This window comes from Pristiophorus japonicus, chromosome 3, assembly GCF_044704955.1.
Source record: "Pristiophorus japonicus isolate sPriJap1 chromosome 3, sPriJap1.hap1, whole genome shotgun sequence".
Taxonomy (NCBI): Eukaryota; Metazoa; Chordata; class Chondrichthyes; family Pristiophoridae; genus Pristiophorus; species Pristiophorus japonicus.
The window spans coordinates 104,510,518-104,520,892 of record NC_091979.1 but is presented as its reverse complement, the minus strand read 5'-3'; positions in this window follow the sequence as shown (position 1 = coordinate 104,520,892).

Sequence of the window (10,375 nt, the reverse complement as noted above, 5' to 3'; positions counted from 1 at the left end):
AAGTAAGACTGTTGAATGCTTGTAGAATTTAATTACTTCCCTTCCCCTCCTCCCCCTCCCCCTCCCACCTCGTTCCCTACGCCTGATTTGTAACCTACGCCTGATTTGCAAAGTGTAGGCAAGGTTTTTCTGAGTGCACAGAAATCTACACTTACTCCATTCTAAGTTAGTTTGGAGTAAGTTTTCACTGCCTAAACTTTCAAAACAGGCGTAAGTGGCCGGACACGCCCCCTTTTGAAAAAAAAATCTGTTCCAAAATGAAACTGTTCTAACTGACTAGAACTGGAGCAAACTAAATGGCGAGAATTGCAATTATAGAAACATAGAAAATAGGTGCAGGAGTAGGCCATTCGGCCCTTCGAGCCTGCATCACCATTCAATAAGATCATGGCTGATCATTCACCTCAGTACCCCTTTCCTGCTTTCTCTCCATACCCCCTGATCCCTTTAGCTGTAAGGGCCATATCCAACTCCCTCTTGAATATATCTAACGAACTGGCATCAACAACTCTCTGCGGAAGAGAATTTCACAGGTTGACAACTCTCTGAGTGACTAAGTTTCTCCTCATCTCGGTCCTAAATGGCTTACCTCTTATCCTTAGTTTGTGACGCCTGGTTCTGGACTCCTCCAACATCGCGAACATTCTTTCTGCATCTAACCTGTCCAGTCCCGTCAGAATTTTATCTGTTTCTATGAGATCCCCTCTCATCCTTCTAAACTCCAGTGAATACAGACCCAGTCGATCCAGTCTCTCCTCATATGTCAGTCCTGCCATCCCAGGAATCAGTCTGGTGAACCTTCGCTGCACTCTCTCAATAGCAAGAACGTCCTTCCTCAGATTAGGAGACCACAACTGAACACAATATTCCAGGTGAGGCCTCACCAAGCCCCTGTACAGCTGCAGCAAGACCTCCCTGCCCCTGTACTCAAAACCCCTAGCTATGAAGGCCAACATGCCATTTGCTTTCTTCACCGCCTGCTGCACCTGCATGCCAACCTTCAATGACTGATGTACCATGGCACCCAGGTCTCGTTGCACCTCCCCTTTTCCTAATCTTCCGCCATTCAGATAATATTCTGCCTTCATGTTTTTGCCACCAAAGTGGATAACCTCACATTTATCCACATTATACTGCATCTGCCATGCATTTGCCCATTCACCTAACCTGTCCAAGCCTCCTCACAGCTCATACCGCCACCCAGCTTAGTATCATCTGCAAACTTGGAGATATTACTCTCAATTCCTTCATCTAAATCATTGGTGCATATTGTAAATAGCTGGGGTTCCAGCACTGAGCCCTGCAGCAACGCACTAGTCACTGCCTGCCATTAGGTGACTCGTGTAAAGAAAACCACTGGCACAGACTTGCTGGGCCAAATGGTCTGTTTCATATTTTAACATTCAACAACTCTTTGTAACATTCTGTGAAATAGACTTCCGTCTTCAGCATTGTAAGAGCTTGGTGAGCAAAAAATCCTGATCGCAAAATCGGGCGCAATTGCTCATCCAGTGTGTTTGTAGCTGGTCTGCAACTTGCAGCTAGGTTGTATTACAATGATTTGTTGTGTGAAGCTCTTATAAGATGTCAGTGTGCCAAGGTTTTCAGTAATAAGTTGTAAGTTGCAGCTGAAACAGAACCGCTGGAGTATCGGCACAGAGGGGGAGCAATAAAAGAGCTTTGTGAGACCTCGGCATATGTCAGCACTAAATGTTTGCGGGTTAGCAGCTAACACTTTGTGATGTGTATAATTATGCATTCCTTTGATATATGAAGCTGCTGTGTAGCCAGATCCTGCAATGTGGGAACAGACGTGGAGGAATATGACCTTGACCACCTTGACTATCTTTTGCTGGACATTTGCACTGCTCTCCTCTGTGGAAGGTGCCCTGGAGTGTCAAACACCCTCCTCATGCATTGAAGCACATGCTATTCCCGTAGCTTATGATTCAATGCCTAAAGTGTACAGATGGAAATTTCCGAAACAGTGGGTCACACCCTGAGCATATTTCCAGCCAGATCCACCTGAAAACTAACAGATTGGAGCTGGAATTCATAGGCCATAGTGAAGAAGGGAGCGATTTAGATTCCTAGGACATTGCAACAAATTGTAGGGGGAAGCTGTTCATGGGGGAAGGGCTTCACCTAAACCAGATTGATACCGATACCTTAGGGCAAAGGATAAATATAGCAGTGGGGAGGATTTAACCAATACGGCAGGGGAAGGGATAAACAAAGCAGATCAAAAAGCAAACCAAGCAGAAAGATTTAGCAAAAACACTACTGATTACACATCAGGACTCCAATGCTAAACATAAAACTCTGCAGTTTCATCTGTATGCACTGGGATGTATTTCATATTATAGCATATAGAAACTGAATATTTTTCAGAGTCATAGGGGTCACTATTAATCCCTCCCACAATCTGCAGGAGAGTGTCAGAGATTTAGGGGGGGGCGGGGGGTAAAAATTTTAAATCACGAAACGCAACTGCAACCCGCCAAGTACAAGCCTGCCAACATTTGTGTGGCGGTGGGTAGCATGGCGTGCCTGTGTCCCGCTCTTGAGAGGCGGGACACTTCATTATCATATTTAAATCAACTTGCCAATTTGGCCGGCTGCTCGGCAGGAAACGCAATTATAAAATGATAACAAGGGCCTGCCATTAAATTTGACAGAACCTCTGCATCCCTGGGATTTCCGGGTCTCCCCCCACCCTACAACCATGCCCACCCGCTGCTTCCCTGTAAATATCATGGCCATAGTATCAGTGATTTCCGAAAGCTCAGTCATTGTGAAATTTTTAAGGAATTCTGTGTCTGCTACTAACTGCATATGTCAGATATTGAAAAGGACAAATGGAGGAACCACTGAAAGACCATTTCCAGTAACCTGGAACTGAAAATCGCAAGGAGCTGGATTATTCATTGGGAGCCTACCTGTGACCAGAACAAGGGTATAAGAAAAACAGGCCGTATGCCTCAGTTTGTTCATGAATTGATCCAATTAGTCACCTGATGTGTGGCTTTCTGCTGTGTTACTTCTAAAGTCTCCTTTTATGAGGACACTTCTGACTTATGAATGATAAAACAGAATGCAAGACAAAATAGAGTTAACTTCCCCATTGTTTCAACAAGGAAGAAAATAAGAACACTATCAGAGAAGTCTAGGACATCTACTTTTCTCATAACAGAGTCTAATGTCTCCCAGAGGAAAATCTTGACGTCATGGACCATATCTGTGGCCCAACATCTGACTGCTAATAATTGTTTTATCTTTTAGTAGCTTTGGAAGGAGGCCTTTAAATTCAGAGCAGCTGTGACTCCACATTAATCACACAATGAAGGCAGAAATCCAATAGAACCATTGGAGCAAGCAGAAATGCAGCAGAGTAGAACTTCCACCAACCAATTTTACCCACTGATAACCCTGTCCCAATAATCAGGTGGGCGCCTGTACCTGTAGTAGCACAACAGGTTGTCAGCCCGCTGAGGCAGATGAATAGCAGAGCAGCCCCTTGCCACTTTAACAAGGAGAACCTCAGGCCGTTGGGCTGTAGACAAAGAGGCTAGAAATGAATTAAAAACTTATGAGAGTGCCGTGCAGCCTCTTTGGGAATTTCAAACTGTCTTTCTTGGATTGATTACCATTTTCCTTTGTAGATTCAGGCTCCATCATTGGCCTGCAATACTCTCAGTAAATGTAGGTCCCGCTGGGCATGTTAGAGGTGTTTCAGGTAGAATTCCTGGGGAAGCCCAGTAACACCTTTCAATACACCCCAAACTGATGGAGCAACATAATGGGGGTGGGTAGAAGAAGCATCCTCCCCTCTTGGAACACAGTTTCTTTGAATTTTATCAATGGCAACCCAGTGAATTTGGGTTCTGCCCTAAATTATATAGCTTCTCCACTCCCCGCCCTGCCCCCCCCCCCCCTCTCACCACCCTCGCTATCCACACACTGGAATCACATCCAATTGCAACATACTCCCCTCCAGTTCGTGCAACTTTTTTCCTCTGCTTTGACCTTATCACTCTGGGCTGGATTCAAATTTAGATCCGAGCAGTGAAATATATTTTCTGCTCCAATACATCTTTGTATGTGAACAAAAAACAGATGCATGGTGTATTTCACAATGTGTTAAGTATGTTCACAGTATATACGTGGTTTATTTTTCTAATCTCCCTTTCGTGCTGCTGAGATGGTTTTGTTTTGGTGTTCAGCTACTTCCAGCACAGATGATTTATCTAATTGGATGAATGTGTCAATTTAGTTTCTCCATTATCAGCCCAAAAATGACATCATCATTTAAATTGGTCGCTGCGATGAGGCTGCTGTTCAGTCTCTCGTTTGACCTAATTTGGAGCCATCTTTTAACAAACCAGGGGCTAGATTAGGTTACTTGGTTCCCTGTCTGATCCAAAACTGAAGGTGGGAGGAGGCATAGCAAAACTGAAGGAATCTTATTTCAACCGACAATAAAAAAATAAAGTTAAAATAAATGACTTAAGTGATAAGTTATTTAGAAGTTAAAATAATAAGGAATACAAAGAGTAAAGAAAATAAATGAAGTAAAAGTGAAGCAGCAGGTAGAGCTTTGCAACATTTTATTTTTAAGCTTTGCAACATTTTAGCAATTAGATATTATAGTAATTAAATTCATTTCTGACATCTGAATAACAATATTCTTGTAACATTATGATTTGTTTCAGTGTCAAAGTGTGTGAGATGATACAAATGATTTTTTTTCTCCAAGTAATAAATTTAATTTTGAAATATGGTAAAGCATAACTAGTAGTTAGAAATCACGTTAATCACAGAATTGCTGCAAACCACATTTAAAAAAATATTTTATGGCATTTTTGAAAAGTGTGAAAGAAAATGCAAGACAAGAAAATGTGTTGAGTATGATTTTACTGATGAAAATCACCTTTTAAAATGAGATGGGCCTCTCCAGAGAGCAACCAACTACAGCATGTCCTCCCTCAACACAAGCTGGAACTCTTAAGTGCAGCAACTATAGAGCTCATATTCACTCCCTTAAGTGGATTATTTGAAAAGAATTTAAAGCACAATTTTAAACTGTTTACATTCCTCAATATTTGATTTATTTTGCTACTTACAAGATAGTACACAGGCTGGAGTGTGTTACAAGTCAGCAGCAGACTGAAAATTCAAATAACAGCTCTTTAACTTAGCTGTATGTTATGGCATTGAAATAACTTCAATTTATGTTCTAAAATTTACAGCTTGAGTAGTTTTCCTCAGAATAACAGAAATGGGCTCCTGTGATTGAACCACATGATTTGGGGACAAACTTTTGGTAGACAGCAAGCTTACTGTTCTATCAATGCCTTCAGCCATTTATTTTGCTTGTTGTTCTTAACCTTCTTAGTACCAGCGTCTCAAATACACAGTAGATAACCGTAGTGAACTCTGGGGCTAAGCTTTCCAATTAGATCACTAGGGCCCAAAAAATGGGCAATGTTCCAGCCTTAACGATGTTTCAGCCTTCATGATCACTGGAATATCGCCCATTTTTGGGATCGCGACTTTCAGCTTTTTTGGGGGGGCAATAGCCCAGCGATAGCCCAGCAATGTGAAATGGGCCCTAGCGATGCGAAACAGGCCTCAGCGATGTGGGAGGTAAGGTTTCCCTAGCAACGGATGCTGCGCATGTGTTTATTTTTTTTATTTTAATTTTTTGGGCAAACAGGTTTTCCTGCGATTCGAGAGGTTAAGGGTCACCCATGCATGCGCAGAAGGCAAAGGGAGGGATAGAGAGAGAGGATAGAGAGAGAGGAGGAAGGCAGAGACAGAGAGGAGAGAGAAAAGAGAGAGAAAGAGCAGTTTCACTTCAAATGTCTGATTCTGAACATAGCCTGCAAGATGTGGAGGGGGGGAGGAGGAGGGCCAAACCATTCTCAGATGAGGCGAACGAGGCCCTAGTCGTGGAGGTGCACTCCTGGTGGGCCCAATTAACCCAGGGTGGGCGTGGGAAATCTCCACCCTGGGCCTACAGAAAAATATGGGGTGAGATCGCCAACATTGTCCCGTCTGCGTCCCACGAGGCCAGGGGATCTGACCAGTGCCGTAAGTGCTGGAACAGCCTGGTTGCTTTGGCAAGAGCAAGTATAGATTTTAAATTGTAATGATGCAAATTTTAATTATAATTATAAATCTCCAGGGTTGAAATTTAGCTTGTTATTCTTACATATGTTCTTTGCTAAGATCGGGATAGGGCTCAGAACCTGCACACCGTTTAAGTCTCTCCAGTTGCTGTCACTTACACAGTGACCCAGCATGGACTGGGGGCAGAGCTGCCCTTGCTCACTGTCTGCCCTTGGACACATTGGACATTAGCTCCTGTCATTGCCGAGTTCACCAGCTATCCTGATTCCCACCACCTCTGGGGGCCCTTCAATGGAGATTGTAGTCAAGAGAGATGTTTGTGTCAAGCATTAGATTCTAAACACGATCTTTGTTATAACCGTGCATCAATTGTGGATACAAACCCTATTAGCATATAACGTTGGAGACTGCTGTCTTTCCATGATAGTGCCCTAGTTACTTAGCTTATCCCATGCTTTTGTCACGTTTGCAGAGGAAGTTATCAAAGAATTGAGCTGAGCACAGGCACGCCGGAGGAGACCCTGCCCAGCTAACCCAGCTCACCGAGTTGGAGGAACGCACTGCGGCACTGGTCGGAAGCCACACTCGGTCGGCCATCCATGGTGAGGCAGAGCCCTCGCTTGCATCACGTGAGTAATACGTCAAGCAGTGTTAAAGTAATGTAACGTCATTTCATTATAATATACGAATTATGTCATGTTATGCATGCAGCCTCTGTGCTACTCTCAGGTTGGCAACATAAGAAATAAGAGCAGGAGCAGACCATCTGGCCACCTGTCTCCTCTCTGTCCGCTCCCCATAAACCTTCACTCTCTTATCATTCTGTCTATCTCCGACAGATCCAGCCTCCTCAGCTCTCTGGGTCACTGAATTTCAACTTGGATTTACTACCATATGTACTACCGTGTGATGCGTTATTATGTAACGTCTCTTGGTCTCATTTATTGTAGTAGTGCTGCTTCTCCTTCGTATGCAGTGCAGCACAAGAATGTGTACCCTTCCAGTCTAATAAGCTCAATAAGCTCAATGTGTTTTGGAGGTCCAACAACACCCATGCATAGCGAGGCACAACCTGAACCCCTGAACCTCAACCTGCATCGTTGCAGTTGGTCGTCACCACGGGTGGTGAGGAGAAAGAAGACGATGAGGATGATGAACAGACAACAGAGCAGGAGTAGGAAATCTTGGATATGGAGGAGAATGTCCCCAGCATCGCTCTGACGGAACTATCACCTGTGGGACCTGTGGCCATAACGTCGGCTTCGACAGAAGAAGTAGCGGGACCAAGCAGCTTGCAGCCGGCAACACCAAGGCACATGTTAGTGCTCACGCCGACCCCACGGAGGTCGGGTCAGTGAGGTCAGCTCACACCTCCTCTGGCCGATCGTATCGAGGGCTTGACCAGGCTGTGCATGGAGAGTGTCGTGATATGTCGTGAGCTCCTCCAGGTGTTCGTGGTATACACGAGGAACATGTCCCGGGTGTCTGCTCACAATTCAGAGGATATGCAGCAGATGATCCGGGAGATGCATGCAACAACCACCTCCGTCGATGCCTCATGGCATGCGATAGTGATGGGACACGGCACTGCACCCCAAGGTGCCGTCGTACATACCACCGGCACCAGCACACAAGCGAGTCAGGAGGAAGCACTTCCTTCTGACTCGGAAGACAATTCCGAAGCTACGTCTTCCCCTCCAACACCCCAAGAGCCGATCGAGCCACCGTCACCACCCCGCCCCCCCCCCCCACCCCACTCCCCCCACGGCAGGAAGTCTTGCCGTCGCCCGCTGCACACCAGACTCATCTCGGTACCCGGGGACCAAAACGGGTTTGGGGGTGGGGTTAAAGCACTGGGGTAGGGGGTAGGGGTGGGGGGTTGGGTACAGGACCTGGAGGGAAACGTGGCCGCAGGTAGGGAGGGGGGTGCTTTATTGTTGTTTTATTGTTGTTGTTATTATTGTTATTATTATTGTTCTTATTGTTGTTTTTTAAATTTATTGTTGGTTCACTGTTGAGGTGGGGGTGGGGTTGGCGTGGGTGGGTGTTATCATAGAAATAGAAATTTACAGCACGGAAGGAGGCCATTTCAGCCCATCGTGTCCGCGCCAGCCGACAGAGAGCTATCCAGCCTAATCCCACTTTCCAGCTCTTAGTCCGTAGCCCTGTCGGTTACGGCACTTCAAGTGCATATCCAAGCACTTTTTAACTGTGGTGAGGGTTTCTGCCTCTACCACCCTTTCAGGCAGTGCGTTCCAGACCCCCACCGAGGTGAAAAAATTTCCCCTCAAATCCCCTCTAAACTTCCTACCAATTATTTTAAATCCATGCCCCCTGGTTGTTGAAATAAGTCCTTCCTATCCAATCCATCTAGGCCCCTCATAATTTTATACACCTCAATAAGGTCTCCCTTCAGCCTCCTCTGTTCCAAAGAAAACAAACCCAGCCTATCCAAAATTCTCCAGGCTGGGCAACGTTATAGTTAAATTATTGTTAAATTTTATTGTTAAATCATTAAAAAAATGATTTCACTTAACAATTGTTGTGTAGTGTCTTCTAATAACGGAAGGTAAACAATGGCCAGGCCAGGCCAGGCAAGAATGAAACGTAATGCAACTGCAACTGTTGTTTTTCCGTAACTGTAACTGTGACTGTCCCCAATGTAAGTTCATGCAAAGCATTCATTTATGAGCTGCTCGTGCAACAGTTTTGCAGCCGCGTAAATCCCATGGGGTTTTTCTAGTCTTGCGGGGCAGCGTGGCGGCATGGGTTCATGGGGGCCATGGATTCATCGCCAGGCTGATTGTCCTCCCTGAGTTGCTCACCAGCCTCCTCCACCTCCTCGTCTACCTCTTCTGCCTCCACTCCTTCCTGAGGTGGACCGGCAGCCCCATCTGACAATTGTTGTACTCTCTTTATAGCTAGGTTATGCAACATGCAACATACCACAATAAACTCAGCGACCTGGTCAGGGAGATCCTGTAGGCTGCCTCCAGAGTGGTCCAGGCATCTGAAGCAGCCTTACCAGAGCCATGATGCAGCCACAGGGGAGACATTGCGGTGTAGTTCGAGAATAGGTTTGCGTAAGAGGGGTTATAAGGAAATGCACAAGGGTGAGAACTGATAATGTGTATGTTTTGTGCATCCATTATTTCTGGTGTAATAAATCCTTATTTTGGGTTTCAATATATGTGCAGGTCTTTCATTTCACTGTGGGCAATGATGTGTGAAAGGGCTCATTAGTTTGCCCATGGAGATGTACAGAAGGAGGGTAAAGTGTGTATGAACACAGCAGAAACGAGCAGCAATGAGACGGTTTAGGACTTCCCTTGCAGGGTCCAGATGGCGATGCCGCCTCCTGCGTGGCCCCCGACCCGCATCCTGGTCCTCCTCCTGCGCCTCCTCCTCCTGGTCCTCCTCCTCCTCCTCCTGCTCCTGCGCTTCCTCCTCCTGGGCCTCCTCCTCCTCCTCCTGGGCCTCCTCCTCCTCCTCCTGCTCCTGCGCCTCCTCCTCCTGGTCCTCCTCCTCAGGTGATACTGCTTCCTCGTCTTCCAATGGTTGTGCCCTCATGATTGCCAGGTTGTGAAGCATGCAGCAGACAACCACCAATAGGGAGATCTGCTCAGGCGAGTACTGCAATACTCCACTAGAGCGGTCCAGGTAACGGAACGTCTGTTTAAGGATTCCGATGGTCTACTCAATGATGCACCAGGTGGCTGAATGATGATCATTGTAGGGTTGCGGCGCAGCAGTGCTGGGGTGGCGAAGGGGAGTCAACAGCCAAGTACAGAGTGGGTAGCCCTTGTCTCCAAGGAGCCAGCCACAATCTTGGTTTGGCCCAACAAAGACGCTTGGCACATCGGTCTGGCACAGGATGAAAACATCGTGGCTGCTGCCTGGATACCGGCCATCAACTGCCATGATTTTGTGGTTGCGGTCGCACACCAGCTGGACATTGAGGGAGCGGAATCCCTTGCGGTTACGGAAGATCTCGGGATTGTTCTATGGCGCCCTCCATGCGACGTAGGTGCAGTCTATGGCGCCTGAATCCTGGGGAAGCCCACAATCCTCACAAATCCAGTCTGCCGCTCCAACTGCTTCTCCTTGCTCATCGGGAAGGATATATAGTCCATCCTCTCCTTATACTGGATCTGTTCCCTGACAGATGGAGATATGCGCGACGAACTGGAAGATGTTCGAGATGTCTGCTGTTGCAGCTGGAAAAGATCCAGTCACATAGAAA